Source organism: Sus scrofa, chromosome 8 (assembly GCF_054392235.1).
Source record: "Sus scrofa isolate SSC_HxYL_T2T_F1_AM1 chromosome 8, Sscrofa_HxYL_maternal_Yorkshire_Landrace_v2.0, whole genome shotgun sequence".
NCBI classification, from domain to species: Eukaryota; Metazoa; Chordata; class Mammalia; order Artiodactyla; family Suidae; genus Sus; species Sus scrofa.
In genome coordinates, this window is record NC_139390.1 from 137,253,359 (window position 1) to 137,270,973 (window position 17,615).

Sequence of the window (17,615 nt, forward strand, 5' to 3'; positions counted from 1 at the left end):
TACCCATAGCAGTCAAATTCAGCTATGGCTCAGCTCTGATCCCTGGCCCAGGAACTCTGTATGCCTCAGGGCAGACAAAAAAGAAAAAAAAAAAAAAGAAAGAAAAAGAATATGGGCTAGAGGTGATGGGGGACTTGGCAAGGCCTGGAGACCAAGGTTTGCTCTGCACTCTCTTGTCTCTGTGGGGCGCAGATACGTAGGTAGGTGAGGCTACCAAACCCTTGGTTCTCCATCTCCATGTGAATTGCCTTCTGCCCCTTTGAAGTCCCAACCCTCCCCTTCACCTCTCAGATGACAGAAAGCTTCAATTGCTTGACTTGTCCTTTGGCCTTCTTCTTCTTCTTTTTTTTTTTTTTTTTTTTTTGTCTTTTTGCCATTTTCTTGGGCCGCTCCCGTGGCATATGGAGGTTCCCAGGCCAGGGGTTGAATCGGAGCTGCAGCTGCTGGCCTATGCCAGAGCCACAGTAACTCGGGATCCGAGCCGCATCTGTGACCTACACCATAGCTCACGGCAACGCCAGATCCTCAACCCACTGAGCAAGGCCAGGGACCGAACCCGCAACCTCATGGTTCCTAGTCGGATTCGTTAACCACTGAGCCACGATGAGAACTCCAGCCTCATTCTTTTTTTTTTTTTTTTTTTTTTTTTTTTGTATGGCCACACTTGTGGCACATGGAATTTCCAGGGCCCGAGATTTAATTTGAGCCACAGCTGCGACCTGCGCCCATGGAGCCTGCACCTCCACAGTGACCTGACTGGCTGCAGTTGGATTCTTTTTTTTTTTTTTTTTTGGTCTTTTCTAGGGCCGCACCCACGGCACATGGAGATTCCCAGGCTAGGGGTCCAATCGAAGCTGCAGCTGCTGGCCTACACCACAGCCACAGCAACTCGGGATCCAAGCCACATCTGCGACCTACACCACAGCTCACAGCAATGCCGGATCCCCAACCCACTGAGCAAGGCCAGGGATTGAACCCACAACCTCATGGTTCCTAGTGGGATTCATTAACCACTGAGCCACAACGGGAACTCCTGCAGTTGGAGTCTCAACCCAGTGTGCCATTGCAGAAACTCCCCATATTCTTACATACATAATTAAATTTGATTTTTCTCCTGTTAATCTGTCATGCCAATTTAATACCTAGAAGAACCTAGGACAGTAGAGGAAACTTTTTTCACTCTTCTGCAGTTAAATAAGCTAATAAAAACAGCTTAGTGAGGAGAAGAGACAGGGCTCCACCTGGAGGTTGTATTAGTAATTGTACTCCGTGGAGTGGGAAATACACAATATTCAAAAGCCGAAGTCAGACTAAACATTCAGCGTCAGTAGTATTAGTGGTGATGGTGGAGCGAGAGGAATGAAGGAGAAATCAATGCAACATCCTTGCGCAAAGCATTTCCCTTCGCCGACTTTTCACGTGGACTTCCTTCCATCTGGGACTTCGCTAGCTCCTGTCTCTCCATGTGTCATCCATCATTTACCTGCTGCCTGTGCTGCTTTCGTGCTTCACTGCCAGAGTGGAGCGGTTGTGACAGCAAGGGTATGGCCCACAGCCCCAAATATTTACTATCTAGCCTGTTACGGAAAAAGCCTACCAACCAGTCCCTTGTGTAGATAAAGATGATAGACAAGAGACATTTGTTTACTCTTCTCCACGAACTTTAATGATACTCATTCAAGTGAGTCTAGAAATATGTATTGAGCACCTACTCTGTTTCAGGCAGTATCTTAGGCACTGGAGCTAGAGCAGTGAATGAAATAGAACCCTGCTCTTATAAAATTCACCTTCTAGGAGTTCCTGCTGTGGCATAAAACGGGATTGGCAGTGTCTCCATAGCACCAGGAGGCAGGTTTGATCCCGGACCTGGCATGGTGGGTTAAAGGATCCAGCATTGCTGTATCTGCTGTGTAGGTCGTAGCTTCAGCTTGGATCTGATCCCTGGCCTGGGACGGCCATGAGACCGCCAAATAGAATAGAATAAATGAAATAAATAAAATAAAATAAAGCTCACCTTCTAGTGGGAGAAGACATAATAAACAGTAACTAAATCTGTATAGTATAGTACATTAGAGGGTGAGGAATGCTAGAGAGAAAGGCATGGTGAAGGAAAGGGTTATCAGGAAGGCCAAGGGAGATTTTGCAGTTTTAAAGAGAGCAGGAGAAAGCATTTAGATAGAGAGAATGGACTCAGGAGTAAGTCTAGAATGCTGTGGATGGAGGAATTATTCCTCTCTGAGGTCCCCACACCTATGCTTTCTGGCTCTGTATAATATTGGCTGCTGGTTTAAGGCACATACCCCACGCCGTAGGGTCGCATCCCAGCCTTGCATGATGTCCCAGCTGGCACTGTCATTGAGCTTTCATCACGCCAGTTCACTCTTGTCAAGCCAGCTGCTTCTTCATGGCAGGGGTGTGTAGTGGAGTTTTAGAGCCTAAGCCCATTTCCAAATCTTTGTGACCATAAACACGCCCAGGGTCAGAGTCAGTGTTGTGTGGGACATCATGACCGTGGACGAGACATTCTGTGACGTCGTGAGAGTAGTGTTCTCAGAAGCTCTGCAGGCAGTGAAGCAGACTTACCCAGAATATGCAGCCATCCCTGAAGGCATAAAAAGCTGTTCTCTTTATGGTGGAAGGAGTCCAGCACATCCGCTGCTATTGGAACAGTCACCTGTCACCCTGGACCCTGGTGCCATATCAGTGGCCTAGTACTGGCCTCTGCTGTTGATACATTGGGCACCTAGCAGTAGTTATAGCCAGACCAGCCTTCGGGGAAGTGAAAACTGGGCCGTTAGCTCTCACGTTCTTCTGTGCTGCCACGGCCACTTTGTATATGGACCTGTTGAGCAAGCACTGGCATGCCTGGAGGAGGAGGCTTCCCGACATTCACAAAATAGATCTACTCAATCATCTGATTCTTTTTTCCTTTTTTTTTTTTTTCCCAGTGCTGCACCTGCAGCATATGAAAATTCCCACACTAGAGGTTGCTGGCCACAGCCTTGGAAACACCAGATCCGAGCCGTGTCTGTGATCCATAATGCTGCTCATGGTGAGGCCAGGGATTGAACCTGCATCCTCAGCAGATCCTAGTCAGGTTCGTTGCCACTGAGCCACAGTGGGAACTCCAGTCGTCTGGTTTTTTGACCATCCCCACCGTCATAGATACCCTCTCCTGGGTATGTACATGACACACAGAGATTCTCACACTTCGAGTCCACGCCACGAGGCCCACACATGGTCCATCTTGTCACCGCTTTTTCAGTTCCTTCTAAGTCCCCAACCAGCCAGCCAATCCAGTAGCCCCTGCCCATAAGTCATTATAGATCTTTGTACCCCGGGCCATGGAATAAACACCCAGATATACCCCTCACAGTTCTGTCCACCTGGAGGGTTTCCTTCATCGTGGTCCTTCCTGGTGATGCCTGAGTGGGTTGTTCAGGGGACATCTCCTTTTGTCAGTCTCTCTGAGAGCAAGCCTTGTGCTTTATTCTCTCCATAAACTGCTCATTGGAAATTCTCCAACAGGATACCCTGTAGGTTTGAGAGAAGGGTAGAGAAGTGGTAGGAAAAGGTATCTTGGAAGGTACACACATGTCACTAGTCGTACATATTACTTGTGCCTTCTGCACCTGCTGGGGCTCAGTCTCCTTTATACTGCTTCCGTGTTACAATATAAGTGTTGCTTTTGGAGCTTCTGCTGTAGCACAGTGGAATCGGCAGCATCTTGGGAGCACTGGGACGACAGTTTGATCCCTGGTCTGGCAAAGTAGGTTAAGGATCTAGGGTTGCTGCATCTGTGGCTTGGTTCGAGGCTGTGGCTCAGATCTGATCCTTGGCCTGGGAGCTCCATATGCCACAGGGGGGAAAAATGGTGCTGTTGTGGTTCCTGATGCATGGTCACTTGGTGCCATGTGTTTGGTCTTAAACATTAGGACCAGTAGCAAGCCAGGAGCTGCTTTTCAAGGGGAGAATGTTTGTTATGAGAGGAGAGTTATCAGAGGAGGATGTCTGTGCCGTGATGATCCTGTTGGAGCTTGACTCAAGCCATACACATAATCTCTTTCTGCAACAGACACTTCTAATACCATGTGGTCTGCTGGGTTTCCGGGCCCAAGTATTGGGGCAGCTTCTCTTGAAGCCTGGAAGGCTTTCTTGTATACTTGCCACACTCAAAAAGGATAGCTTTGTAAACTTATCAAATGAATGGGTTGGAGCAGTATACTCAAATACTGCAAATGTCACCTCCAGATTTAACAGAGACCCACAAAGTATGGTGGGGTTTTTTCCTTCATGGCGGGGAGCACAAGGTACAGCAACTTGTATCTCATTTAGAAGGGCTATCCTAACACGCCAGATGACGAAGCCTCTACAAATGGCACAGATGCCATAGACCTATTAAATTTTACAGGGTTTAACTCCCCTCCCCTCGGTACTCATATATGTAAGGTATTTCTTTTTCTTTTTAGGTCCACATGTGTGGCATATGGAAGTTCCCAGGCTAGGAGCTGAATCGGCACTGCAGCTGCAGGCCTGCGCCACAGCCGTAGCAACATGGAATCTGAGCCACGTCTGTGACTTATATCACAGCTCACGGCAACACCAGATCATTAACCCACTGAGCAAGGCCAGGGTTGAATTCGTGTCCTTGTGGATACTAGTCGGGTTGGTTACTACTGAGCCACAACAAAAACTCCATGTTGGATTCTTAACCCACTGAGCTGCAGGTATTTTTGATGCTTTTTTCCTGTAAGGTATTTTTGCTTACCAGAGCCAGTTGGTATAGCAACATTAATATACAAGACCAGTATGATGTCTTGTGAAACAGCAAGATGATCAAGTTCCTCCTAACTGTTTTTATGATGGCAGGAGACAGAACGTGGCCCTGGGACATGAACATAAACATACATACAGCCTTCTGTATCTGTGGATTCAGCACCTGTTCAACCAATCTCAGATAAAAAAAATATTTGGAAGAAAAATTTCAGAAATTTCCGAAAGCCTGTTGTTGAGTTGCAGAAAAAGGGATGGGATTTTCTTCAAAGTGGAGATGATGCCTTAGGCCTTAGATAGGCGCATGGAACATTCGTCAAGGCCAGAGTAAGAGAAGGGAAGGCAGAATGTGCTGGTAGGTAGGCAGGTGTGGTGGAAGGAATCTAGAAGTTTCTTTTTTGATTGCTGTAGTTTTTCTTTTTTCTTTCTTTCTTTCTTTTTTTTTTTTGTCTTTTCTAGGGCCGCACCTGCAGCATAAGGAGGTTCCCAGGCTAGGGGTCTGATCAGAGCTGTAGCCACTGGCCTACACCAGAGCCACAGCAACTCAGGATCTGAGCTGTGCCTGTGACCTACACCACAGCTCAGGGCAACGCCGGTCCTTAACCCACTGAGCAAGGCCAGGGATCGAGCCCTCAACCTCATGGTTCTTAGTTGGATTCGCCAACCACTGAGCCATGATGGGAACTCCTTTTCTTTTCTTTTTTGAATTCACTTAACTTTGACTTGTAAAAGTTTCATGTGTACAACAGTATATTTTTACTTCTATACACTCTACAACATGCTCACCACCAAAAATACAGTTTCTGACCATCACTGTGCAGCTGATCCTCTTTACCCGTTTCTCCCTCCCCCTCAGCCTTTCCCCCTGGGAACTTCTACTCTGGACCCTGTATGTGTGTTTTGTCTGTTGCGCTTATCTTGTTTTGGGGCATTTATTAGCTTTTTATATTCCAGTATATTTTTAGGATATTCTATATAAGTTTTATGTCATCTCTAAGTAGTGACAGTTTTATGTCTTCCTTTCCAAACTGACTACCTGTTATCACTTTTTAATTGCTCTGGCTGTGACTTCCACTACTACGTTGAATAGGGGTCCAAAGAGTGGGCATCCTTTGCTTATTCCTGATGTTAGAGGGATAGCTTTCAATTTTTCAGCATGGAATATGATGTTAGCTATGGGTTTGTCATATGTGGCCTGTGTTACATTAAGGTATGTCCCTTCTATACCAATTTTATTGAGAGGTTTTTTTAAAATCATAAATAGGTATTGTCTTGTCAAAAGCTTTTTCTGTATCCGTTGAGATGATCATATGGTTTAATCCTTCATTTGGTTAATGTGGTATATTGCATTGATTGATTTGCAAATGTTGAATCATCCTCGAGTCCCTAGAACCCCATTTCGTCATGATGTATGATCCTTTTGATATATTGTTGAATTTGGTTTGCTAACTTATTTTTGTCTTTTTAGGGCCCCACCTGTGGCATATGGAAGTCCCCAGGCTAGTGGTTGAATCTGAGCTATAGCTGCTGGCCTACGCCACAGCCAGAGCAAGGCAGGATCCAAGCTGAGTCTGCAACCTATACCACAGTTCATGGCAACACCAGATCCTTAACCCCCTGAGCGAGGCCAGGGATCAAACCAGTGTCCTCCATGGCTACCAGTCCATAACTAGAGTTTGTTACCTCTGAGGCACAGCGGGAACTCCGGGTTTGCTAACATTTTGCTGAGAATTTTTATATCCCTATTCATCAGGGATATTAGCCTTTAATTTTCTCCTTTTGTGGCGTCTTTTCTTTTGCTGTCAGGGTGGTGGGCTCAAGATGAGTTAGGAAGTCTTGCCTTCTCTTCAGTTTGGGGAATATTTTGAAAAAGATAGGTATTAAATCTTCTTTGAATGTTTGATAGAATTAATCTGCCACCTGGTCCTGGACTTTTGTCGTGGGGAGCTTTTTAAGTACTGTCCCGGTCTCTGTACTAGGGATTTGTCTGCGCCTTCATTGTCGCTTCTTGTTGCTCCGGGGTGATTGCTGCCTTGCTTCTGCCGGAGCCATTGTTCCTCGGATGGTGGGCTCTTTCCTTGCGTCCAGGATCCCTGAGACACAGGCTTTGCAGTGGGGGGAGGGGAACAGTGTAGGGGGAGCCAGGGTCCCACAGGCATCTCTGCCATGTGTGGTATAAGGTTTGGGGGCTCTGCCACCGCGGATGGAGGTGGGTCTTGGGAGCTTCAGCAGCTAGAGAAACAGGGTCACAGGTACCACTGTCACTGCTGCCCAGTTACCTGTGGCCATGGGTACCAGTGCTGTTGGGAGGCTGGAGTCACATGTGTCAGGTCCTGTCCTGCTACTCAGTTCTCTGAAGCTGTGGGCTCTGCTGCCACAATCAGAAGACGGGATTGCAGGCATGACCCTTCTGTTCCCTCAGTTATGCCTCTGTTTCCAGCCTACTCAGCTTTAGGTGTGCAAATGTGTGGCATCCTCTGGTGTCCTGTTGTGTTGGGCAGAGGCACCTTTGTTGAGTCGTGGGTGTTTTATTGGTTGTAGATTGAAGGGAAGAGACAAATGTTGTTTTTCACTCTACCATGTTTCTGATGTCACTCCTACTTCTCTTTTCTTAGTTAAACAGGAAATAAGGTTACCAGCTGAGAATGACTATAGGTGAGGAGACAGAAGAAACCAGGACTTGTTGAAATAGGAAAATAGAGAAGTGAATGGGCTAGGGAAACATAGTGTGAGCTGCGAGGCACCACTTGGGCTCCCAGCATTAAGATTTGAGATCATGGAGTTCCCGTCGTGGCTCAGTGGTTAACAAACCTGACTAGCATCCATGAGGTCACAGGTTTGACCCCTGGCCTTGCTCAGTGGGTTCAGGATCCAGCATTACCGTGAGCTGTGGTGTAGATTGCAGATGTGGCTTGGATTCCACATTGCTGTGGCTGTGATCTAGGCTGGTAGCTGTAGTTCCCTAGCCTGGGAACCTCCATATGCCTCGAATGTGGCCCTAAAACGCAAAAAAAAAAAAAAAAGATTCCTGATCATGAATTTAAAAAATCAGATATCTGATTTTTTACCATAATTGTTTTTATGTGTTTTTCTCCACCCACATTCAGCTGCAAGGATGTAGGCGCAGAGTAGGGGAGATTTGAATTTAACTAGAGATTCTGGTTTTGCCCAGCAAGTGGCAATGCAGAAGAGGGGCAAGGGAGTCGAAGGTGTTTGCAAGGGTGTTAGCATAAGAAGTGATCATGGAATTTCAGCTGATAAGGAGATGAAAGGATGCAGTAGGGGACAGGGCATAGTGAACTATTAGTCAAGGTAATGATTATAGGGCTTTGGGGTGGGGGGTTGTGGGAGTTGGATTCCCAGAGGTAGCGAGGTGGAAAGATGGGAAAAGGGGGTCAGAGATGAGATGGGTGATGACAGCGTCTGTGGCATGAGCTGGGAGGGCATAGCTGAGGCAGAGCGAAGAACAGGAAGATCGGACGGGAGAAGTTCAAGGTTGGCAGAAGCCAGTGGGCTGGAAAAATAACCTGTGTGTATAGTGAACTCACAGGAAGTGAGACGGGGGAGAGTTAGAGAGAGTGACAGTGTGCCAGCTACTGATAAACGGGAGAAGAGGTCCTGGAGTCCGCAGAAAGCAGCACCCACGAAGAGCAGTCGGCGATCCAGTCTGACGCCACGCGGAGATGAGGAGGCCAGTTGGTAGATGATCCACTTGGGATGTTCGCATCTTGCGGCGGTTTCTTCTCTCAGAATAAGCAACGTGAAGTTCCCCAGTGGAACCTGAAGGAAGACTCTTGTTTCTAGAATGGCTTTTCGTACTCTCGTCACAAGAGGGCACCAGCCTCTGGCAAAGGATTGTTTTTGTTTTTCATCTCAAGCGGGGGCAACCATCTTTACTTCGGAGGATGAGAGGAGCACAATTAAAAGATACTTGGAGCAATACGTTTAAGCTGGACTCCTCCTCTGCAAACCGGGACACGAGCTCACACGCTGCCTGGCACAATAGAGCACAGCCAGGTTAATTATGATCTAGCTCTACGCCAAAGGCTCTCATTCCCTCAAATCATGACACAGAGTAGAAGGAGAAAAGTGACCCAGCTGGCTTTTATCTTGGAGATCAAGAAAGACTTTCTCCTCCACCCACTTCCCTAGTGATTTGTATTGTCCATCCTGTTTTTCCCCTCAGTGCAATCCTGGTTTGACTATATCTTCAAGAGAATTGCTTTATTCCTCAGAATAAGTAATATCTCTTGGTCATTTGAAAGTGGTCTAATACTGTTCTTTGAATTCCCATAGTTCTTTTCTGCCTATCTTTTATCTTCTATATTATATGATAATTATTCCTATACTTGTTTTATTTCTTCTTTTAGACATGATTTACACGCTGAGGAGATTAAAATACAGATAGTAAAGATGGCTCTTTTTTTTGGCGGGGGTGGGGAGTTCCTGTTGTGCCTCAGCAGGTTAGGAACCTGACCTGGTGTCCATGAGGAGCTGTGTTTGATCCCCCTCCTCACTAAGTGAGTAAGGATCTGACGTTGCCTTGAGCTGTGATGCAGGTTGCAGATGCAGCTCAGATCTGGCGTTGCTGTGGCTGTGGCGTAGGGTGGCAGCTGCAACTGTGATTTGACCCCTAGCCTGGGAACTTCCATATGCCACAGAGGCAGGCCCCCGCTCCCCTTCCCCCCCTCCCGCAAAAAAAGAAAGAAAACGGCTATTTTTTTTTCTTCTTCTAGTTTTATTGAGATATTACTGACATCTAGCACTGTATGTCTGAGGTTTACAGCATAGTGGTTTGATTTACATACATCATGAAGTGTTATGACAAAAAGTTTATCATCTCAAATGGGTACAAGATTCAGGAGTCATCTTATTATCATAAGCTCGAGTATGGTTGAAAGGGGATGGTTGTAAATAACAAAAGATGCTCCTGTCACTCAAGACATTACAAGAGTTTTAGAAGCTGTGTCAGGAACCGAGGACAAAGACCAAATATATATTTCTTACTGTATTTCACATGTCACTCTTGAAAACAGACCATCAGCTTCTAGGCACCTGGAGAATCTGAGGATGGGGGTTGGTTGCCTGAGAAACCAACCATATGATTGGAAGGTTGAACTTTCAGCCTCACCCCCCAACCTCCAGGGAGGGGAGAGGACTAGAAGTTGGGTTCATCAGCAGTGACCAAATATATAATCAATCATGCCTTACATAATGGAACCTCCATAAAACCCTCTAAATGATGGGGTTCAGAGAGTTTCAGGGTTGAACACGTCAGGGTGCTGAGAGGGTGGTGTCCCCAGAGAGGGCATGGAATTCCAAGCCACTTCTTCCATCCTGGCCCTATGTATCTCTTCTATTTGGCTGTACTTGAGTTGTATCCTTTATATTATTATTATTATTTTTGTCTTTTTGCCATTTCTAGGGCTGCTTCCCGCAGCATATGGAGGTTCCCAGGCTAGGGGTCGAATCGGAGCTGTAGTCACTGGCCTACGCCAGAGCCACAGCAACATGGGATCTGAGACTCGTCCGCCACCTACACCACAGCTCACGGCAACGCTGGATCCTTAACCCACTGAGCAAGGCCAGGGATTGAACCCGCAACCTCATGGTTCTTAGTCGGATTCGTTAACCACTGAGCCATGACGGGAACTCCGAGTTGTATCCTTTATAATAAACCAGAACTAGTAACTTGTTTGCCCAAGTTCTGTGAGCTGTTCTAGCAAGTTGTCCAACTGGAGGGGACCTTGGGAACACCTGATTTGTAGCTGGTGATGTAGGACTTGCAACTGGTGTCAGAAGTGAGAGCAGTTTTGCAAGATCGACCCTTAACCTGTGCAACCTATGTTAATTCTGGGAAGTTGATATCAGAATTGAATTGAATTGTAGCACCTCCAGTTGGTGTCTGGACTGCTGCCACTTGGAGAATTGGTTGGTGTAAGAAAACCCCCAGGTATTTGGTGTCAGAAGATTGTGAGTAAAAGCAGTTCAGATGTGGTAACAAGCAAGGCGTGCTGTATCTCTGAGCTTCCGTGGGCCACCCAGAGCTTTCCAGTATATCGGGACTAAAGCAAATGGAGCCTCCTCCTGATCCTTTGGGGCATTCATTCAGATTCTGAAGCCCTGAAAGACAAGCACCCTGCCAGGGAATGTTAGTGTTTCCGTGTAAGTCAGCTGCAGTAACAAAGCAGCATGTCACGTGCCTTGTGGACATCAGACATGGGAGGGGACACAGTAGAAGGGCTTTGGAAGATGTGTGTCAGAGTGCGATCCCAGAAACTAGTTGGAAGCTGGAGGTCCTGCGTCATGGAGAGAGAGGCATCCGTCAGTGAAATTCAGATAATCACCATCCCTGTAGCCTCACACGTACCCCCCCAAGCTGGTGCTTCTTAGAGAAATTTCAAAGTTATACCAATAGCCAAGAGTACATGGCCCAAGAGACACAGGTGGTGAGCTGGCTTCTCAGAATTCCGAAATGGATTACTGAGCAAACGGTACGTGGCTGTATGGGCACGTGGAAAGACTGAGGGGCTAGGACAAGGACTGTAAGGACCACTTGTAGCAAACCAGTAGTATTTCTTTTCAGAGTAGTGGTTTTACTTTGTTAAATTAAGAGAGGCTTTAATCTGGAGTATAGTGTCCATAGACTATCAAGGAGACAACCTGTTTAAGAGTGAATTATTTTGGAAATGAAACACAAAGTTATGGGGGTGTTTTCTCCCTCCTACTGTAGTTAGAATTTATATAACATTACTGAAAAACACTTGTAGTCAGTCATTAAATGTGTACATTTATTAATAGTTTCTTCTCTAGAGGGTGCCTTTGAAAAGGCTCAACTTGAAGAATTACTAGTGCAGGAGTTCCTGTTGTGGCTCGGTGGTTAACAAATCCGACTAGGAGCCATGAGGTTGCAGGTTCGATCCCTGGCCTCGCTCAGTGGGTTAAGGATCTGGCTTTGCCAAGGGCTGTGGTGTAGGTCACAGACACGGCTCCGATCCCGCGTTGCTGTGGCTCTGGTGTAGGCCAGTGGCTACAGCTCCGATTGGACCCCTGGCCTGGGAACCTCCATATGCTGCAGGTGCGGCCCTAGAAAAGACAAAAAAGAAAAAAAAAAAGAACTACTAGTGCAAATAGATTCATTTTCATTTCATGCTGGCAAATGCTTTGGAAAATTGCACCTGGATCTTTAGATCTAGCCATAGGCGTACTAACTAGGCCCAAATGAACATGACTCATTAACGGCATCCTAGCAGTTGGCATTCCTCTACCAGTGAAAGCATGGCCTACTGCATTGTTTCTGCTTCCCCCATTCTACCTTTTCCTGACCAACACAGAGATGGTTTTTCTCTTCATTCATTGCCGTTAAGAGGAAATTTAAATTCTCCTCACTACGTGGGCCACAGATATTCACTATGTAATGTTGAAGTCCTTTTAGGGATGTTAAGGTAACAAGGCCTTACAAAGCAAAGCCAGATACTTTCTTCAGATTAAATTATGGGTTCATTTGAGCATGGTAAAAGCAGGGAAAGACAAAAATGATCAAATCTACCTTATCTAACCTCAAACACATTGTTCCTCGTGTTGACCACAGTCCACCTGTGTCAGAGTCAGAATCACCTGGTGATATTTTTTTGAAGTCCAGATTCCTGGCTTCTTATCTACTGAATCAGAATCTTGTTTGTGTGTGTGTGTTTAGTAAGAGTATTTCTAAAAAGCACCAAGTTATTCTGATGTATCCTAAACAAGCTGTCATGGTTTTGTAATTAGTTGTATCAGCTTAAGTTTATAGTGTATTGATAGCTATATTCAAGACCTGACAAAAGAGCCAAAGAATACACCCCAGGAGATTTTGATCTAGCGATGTTTTTTCCAAGCTGGCTCTGTTAACTTCTGGGTCGATGGAAACAGCTCTATAATGATCTGTTTTAACTTTAATTTAAAACATTGCAGCATGGTAGTGAACTTAAAAACTGAATGATCAGCAAAAGGAATATATATGAATTCATGTCTAATTAATGTCTACTATATTAGCCATAATTAGTTATTAGTTCTAGCTTATTCAGTTACTAGGCAAAAATTAGATTTTTTAGATGTCTAAGATAACAATTTTAATTTTATGACAATATTAAGAATTCCTCTCATGGAGCTCCCATTGTGGCTCAGTGGTTTAAGAACCTGACAAGTATATTTGAGGATGCAGGGTTGACCCCTGGCCTTACTCAATGGGTGTTGACCCAAGTTGTGGCATAGGTCGAGGATGCTGCTTGGATCTGGTGTTGCTGTGGCTGTGGCATAGGCCTGCAGCTGCAGCTCCTGATTGAACCACTAGCCTGGTAACCTCCATATGCTGCAAGCATGGCCCTAAAAAGACAAAAAAAAAAAAAAAATTTCCTCTTTAAATAAGGAGTTAAGACTATGTATATTGATGTCACTCAAAGCAATAAAATTGCCTTCTTTAAAAAAAGAAAAAGGGCTAACAAACAATTGAATAGACCTATGTCTTAAAGTATTTGAATCAGTAATTAAAACCTTCCTGGGAGTTCCCATTTTGGCTCAACAGGTTAAGAACCCAAAATAGTGTCTGTAAGGATATGGATTCAATCCCTGGCCTCACTCAGGGCGTTAAGGATCTGTCATTGCCACAAGCTGTGGTGTAGGTCGCAGATGCAGCTCAGATCTGGTGCCACCATGGTTATGGCATAGGCTGGCAGCTGCAGCTCTGATTCAACCCTGGAAACTTCCGCATGCTGCAGGTGCGGCCATAAAAAGAATGGAAAGAAAAAAAATAGTTAATCCCCAGGTGAGTTCACTGGGGATTGCCACCAAACATTTAAGGAAAAATTCTACCAGCTCTCTACAGTCTCAGAAGGTAGAAGACAAGGGAATACTTCCATGAGCATTATCCGCATTATCCTTTTTTTTTTTTTTCTTTTTAGGGCCTCACCTGTAGCATATGGAAGTTCCCAGACTAGAGATCAAATTGGAGCTATAGCTGCCAGCCTGTACCACAGCCACAGCAACACCAGGTCCAAACCGCATCTTCGACCTACACCACAGCTCATGGCAATACCAGATCTTTAACCCACTGATCAAGGCCAGGGATAGAACCTGCATTCTCATGGATTCTAGTTGAGTTCATTGCCACTCAGCCACATCGGGAACTCCTATGAGCATTATCCTAATACCAAAACTGGATAAAGGCATTATGAGAAAAGAATAAGCTACAGACCAGTATCTCCTGTAATATAGAGAAATCCTCAATGAAATATTAGCAAATTGAACCCAACAATGCATGAAAAGAATTATATACTATGTGGGATTATACACCAAAAATTGTATACAACATGGCATATTTCAGGTATGCAAGGCTGGTTCAACATTTGTACTAAATTATTGTAACCTATCACATTAAGAGGCTAAAGAAGAAAAATCACATGATCATATATCAATAGATGCTAAAAATTTTTGATAAAATGCAATACTCATTTACGGTTTTAAAAAAACCCTCTCATCAAACAAGGAATAGAGGAGAACTCCCTCAACATGTTGTAGAATATCTACAAAAAGCCTGTAGCCAACGTCATACTTAATGGTGAGAAACTAGGAGCTTTCCCATCAAGATCACAAACAAGGCAAGAATGCTCTCAATATTCTTTTTTGTTTTTTAAAATTTTTAATTTTTTTTTTTTTTTTTTTTTTTTTTTTTTTTTTTTTTTTTGCTTTTTAGGGCCTCACCTGCGACATACGGAGGGTCCCAGGCTGGAGGTCAAATTGGAGCTACAGCTGCCAGCATAAATCACAGCCACAGCAACATGGGATCCCAGCCACGTCTGTGGCCTACACCACAGCTCATGGCAACGCCTGATCCTTAACCCACTGAGTGAGGCCAGGGATCAAACCCGCAGCCTCATGGTTCCTAGTCGGATTTGTTTCCGCTGCGCCACAACAGGAACTCCCAGTGTTCCTTTTAAATACCACACTAGAAGTCCTAGCAATGCATTAAGCTAAGAAAAGGAAATGAAATAAAAGTCATGCCAGTTGAGGGAGAAATAAAATGGTTTTTGGTTGCAGATGGAATGATTGTCTATATACAAAATCCCAAAGAATCAACAAAAACAACAAAAGCTCCTGGAACTAATACATGATTTCATGATGCAAGGTTAATATACATTTTCCTATATATTAGCAGTGAGCAAGTGGAATTTGAAATTAAAAACACAATACCATTTGCTATTAAATCCCCAAATGTGAAATATGGTATCAATCTAACAGAACATGAATACATCTGAATGATGAAAGCTATGCAACTCTGATGAAAGAAATCTATGAATAACTAGATAAATGCAGATATTCCATGTTTATAGGAAGATTCATTATTGTCAAGATGTCAGTTTTTATCAACTTGATCTGTAGATTCAATGAAATCCCTATACAAAAATCCAGCAAGTTATTTTATGAATACTGACATACTGATTCTAAAGTTTATATGGAGAGGCAAAAGACCTAGAATAGCCAACATACTGTTGAAGGAGAGGGACAACGTTGGAAGACTGAGACTACCTGATGTCAAGACTTGTTGTAAAGCTGCAGGAATCAGCTTTATATTAGTATGATAATAGTGGAAGAATAGGCAAATCATAGAGCAGAATAGAGATCCAAGGGAAAGACCTGCGTAGATCTAGTTCACTGATCTTTGGCCGAGGAGCAAAGGCATACCGTGGAGTAAAGGTGGTCTTGGACAAATGGTGGTAGAACAAATTGACGGCCACATGCAAAAAAAAAAAAAAAAAAAAAAAAAAATCTAAGATGCAAAACTTATATCCCTTAACAAAAATTAATGAATTTCTTTTTTTTCTTTTTGTCTTTTTAGGGCCACACCCATGGCATATGGAGGTTCTCAGCCTGGGGGGCAAATCGGAGCTGGAGCTGCTGGCCTACACCACAGCTGTGGCAACGCCAGGTCTTTAACTCACTGAGCAAGGCCAGGACCCTAGTCCTCCATCCTCATGGATACTAGTCAGATTTGTTTCCGCTTGGCCACAACGGAAACTCTGCAATTTTTTTCTTTTTTTTTAATGGCCATACCTGCGGCATATGGAAGCTCCTGGGCCAGGGATTGAATCCAAGTGGCAATGCTGGATCCTTTAACCCACTGTGCCAAGGCGGGGATCAAACCTGCACTTTCGCAGCGACCCAGGCCACTATAATCAGATTCTTAACCCACTGCACCACAGCAGGAACTCTTGGAGTTTCAAATTAAAACAAGAATGTAGTAGACCAAGCTCTAAAACACTGACAACATGAAAAGTTTTCCAGGAACTTTCATTCATTGCTGGTGGGAATTCAAATTGGTACAGATACTTGGAAAGTCAGTTTCATAGTTTCTTACAAAACTATACATACACTTACCACAGGATTTAGTAGTGACATTTGTCATTTACCCAAATGAGTTGGAACATTACGTCCTTACCAAAACCTGAACACAGATGTTTGTAGCAACTCTATTCATAATTGCCAGAACCTTGGAGTTCCCGTCGTGGCGCAGTGGTTAACAAATCCGACTAGGAACCATGAGGTTGCGGGTTCGGTCCCTGCCCTTGCTCAGTGGGTTAACGATCCGGCGTTGCCGTGAGCTGTGGTGTAGGTTGCAGACGCGGCTCGGATCCCGCGTTGCTGTGGCTCTGGCGTAGGCCGGTGGCTACAGCTCTGATTGAACCCCTAGCCTGGGAACCTCCATATGCTGCAGGAGCGGCCCAAGAAATAGCAACAACAACAACAACAACAACAAAAGACAAAAGACAAAAAAAAAAATTGCCACAACCTGGCAGCAAGCACGATGTCCGTCAGTGGGTGAATGCATAAGCTGCGGTACATCCAGACAATGGAATATTTTTCAGTGTCAAAAGAAATGCGCTATCAAGCCATGAAAAGACATGAAGGGAACTTAAATGCATATTAGTGAAAGAAGCCGATCTGGAAAGGCTACATGTTGTATGACTCCAACCACCTGACATTCAGGGAAAGGTGAAACTATGCCAACAGTTTAAAAAAAAAGTCAGTAGTTGCCAAGTTGAATGTGAAAGGGAAGAACGTGGCGCTCAGGATTTTTAGGGCAGCACAACGCCTCTGTGTGGCATCATAGTGGCAGACACATTTGTCAAAACCCGCAGGTCCATAGGCCGTACATCACCAGGAGTAAACCCTGATGTAAACCTTGGACTTGGGGTGATAACGATGTGTCAAAACGTGTTCATTAATTGTAAGAGGTGTTCACTCCAGAGCATTATGCTGATGGTGGATTGGGCTGTGCCTATGGAGGGCAGAGGGTGAGAGCTCTGTCCAGTGTTGCTGTGAACCTAAAAGTGCTCCAAAAAATAAAGTCTATTTAAAAGAAAAAAAGAAAACATACATGCATTTATTGACGAGGTATATACATGTAAACAACACCACCCAAACCAGCATGACACAGAAATTATGAACTTAATAATTCACTAGAATGCCAGGCTTTATTTAGATCCTGGTTCTCCTACATCGTAATTTGTCACCTTGACCAGTTGCTGTTTCTTCATCGGTCATAAAGGAGCCTCCTATCTTCTAAGAGACAATCTTCTAGGGTGTGGGAAGCACAAAGTGAGTTAAACCATGCCAAGTGTTTAGAAACATGTCTGGCAGTTAGTAGCACATCATAAATGTTAGCTGTTATCATTAATATTAAAAGAAGAAAACCAGCACAGCATTTTGTAAAGTTTATCATGCCAGGAGACATCATATCTGTCTGTTGGGAAAAAAAGGTACACATTTTCTTAGTATATCACAAGTGTAGGCCCTGAAGTATGGTAGAA

The 17,615-nt window shown here is 44.5% G+C and overlaps 1 protein-coding gene across 15 annotated transcripts in view; it reads left to right on the forward strand.

Moving 5' to 3' along the window:
* ABCG2A (ATP binding cassette subfamily G member 2A) overlaps nucleotides 1–17,615 on the forward strand; it is a 138,426-nt gene that overhangs the window by 22,725 nt on the left and 98,086 nt on the right. The window lies entirely within an intron of this gene.